The following is a 2,153-nucleotide window of genomic DNA, read 5'->3' on the forward strand; positions in this document are numbered from 1 at the left end:
TACCTCAAAGCCATGATCCAAAAAAAAAAGAGCCTAAACGTCATCTTTCAAGAAATTATCAAGGATAATTGGCCTGATATTCTAGAACCAAAAAAATGGTTTGTGGGGGGCAGCTAGGTGGCACAGTGGATAGAGCACCGGCCCTGGAATCAGGAGTACCTGAGTTCAAATCCGGCCTCAGACACTTAACACTTACTAGCTGTGTGACCTTGGGCAAGTCACTTAAGCCCAATTGCCTCACTAAAAAATTAAAAAAAAATGGATTGTGGGAATGTGGAGAAAATGAAACATTTAATATACTGTTGGTGGAGTAATAAAATGATTCAGTCATTCTGTATAGCAATTTGGAACTGCCCAAAGGGTTACAAAGTTACACATACTTTTTGACTTAGTAATACCACTACTAGGTCTGCTTCCAAAAGGAGATTAAAAAAAAAAAGGAAAAGGATCTATAAGTACAAAAATAGTTATAGCAGCTCTTTTCTGGTTGTAAAGAATTGGAAATTTAGGGGATGCCCATCAATTGGGGAATGGCTGGACAAATCGTGGTATGCGATTTTGATGAATAACTATTATACTATAAGAAATGATGAGCAGCATACTTACAGAAAAACCTGGAAAGACTTACATGAGTTGATGCAAAGTGAAATGCACTGTGCACAAAGTAACAATGTTGTGGAATGATCACCTGTGAATGACAGCTATTCTCAGCAATACAATGATCCAAGACAAATCTGAAGGAATTATGATGAAAAATGTAATCCATCCCCAGAAAAAGAACTGATGTCTGAATACAGATTGAAGCATGATTCTTTACTTTACTTTTCTTGAAGTTTTTTGTCTGTTTTCTTTCGGAACATGACGAATATGGAAATGTTTTGCATGATTACACATATGTATAACCTATATTGAATTGATTGATTTCTCAAAATGGGGTGGGGGAGGGAGGAAGGGATAGAATTTGGAACTCAAAAAATTTTAAATGAATGATAAAATTGTTTTTACATGTAACTGGGAGAAAATAAAATATTAAATAGAAAAGAAAAAAAAAGAAAGACTTCAAGTAGGAAATGGTACATGAACATTTTGAGCTTTTCCTTTTAAAGAAGTTGAGATTTAAAGAAAGAGTCAGAGTGAGGAAGTAGAGAAGCCTAGACATGAGGGGCAGATTTTGCAATGGCATAAAGCTGGGAAACGAAAGGTTACATTGTAAGGGGGGGGGCGTTTAAAAGATTCCCCCAGGTTCATTAAGCCCCATACAGGCCACCAATCTGTAAGGGCCAAATTTAATATGGGAAGAGCTGCCCCCTCCCCCAACTGTTCCTCTCAGATTGATGAGAAATGAGATTAAAAAACCTCCTTTCAATAAAACAAAAAGAGAGGGCTTTTTGATGAGAAGCAATTTAGAAATAAGGACAAAGAAAAGTAGGACATACAACCTGTAAACTCGCCTACCAGACTCTTTCTAGACCCTTGCACATCTGCCTTTAACTTTCTCTCTTGCTGCCATGAACTCTTCTCTCTCCCTCCCTTCTTCTCATCTCCTCCTTCTCATCTCCTTGGTCACTTGCCCCTCCTCCTCCCTCTTCTCTACCACCCAGAATAAAAAAAAAAACAAAAAACCCTTCTCTCACAGGAAACCCAGACCAACCACCCACACACCCCAAGCCAATTCGCTGGCACCCCTAGGGGCAGCGCCCAAGGCTGGCTGGGGCTTGGAGTTTCTGTGCATACCCCACTGGGTGGAGGGAGCCATGCAGGGTGTGCTCAAGGCTTTCTAATTTTAGCCCAAATAGCAGTCAATTCTTACAATATATATGAGGAGTAGCAAATACTCCTGGAAAGTACAACAAATGAAGGCAAGTAGTATAAAATTATCCTGGAAAGATAGGTATGAGCCAAATTACAAAGGGTTCTAAACAACAACTGAGATGTTTTCATTGATTCAGGAGGCAAAATGAAATACTAAAACTTATCTAGCTTAGAAGTTACATGGTCAAGCAGCACTCATTTTATGCTCATATGTAGATGAAGAGATTAAAATTGAGAGAAGCACTGTTCTCAATAAACAACAAAAATTCTTCAGAATTTGAAGCCCAGGCCTCCAATTCAGTAGTCCTATGTGAAGCTGATCAGAGCAAAATTTCTCATGG

Source organism: Dromiciops gliroides, chromosome 5, assembly GCF_019393635.1.
Source record: "Dromiciops gliroides isolate mDroGli1 chromosome 5, mDroGli1.pri, whole genome shotgun sequence".
Taxonomy (NCBI): domain Eukaryota; kingdom Metazoa; phylum Chordata; class Mammalia; order Microbiotheria; family Microbiotheriidae; genus Dromiciops; species Dromiciops gliroides.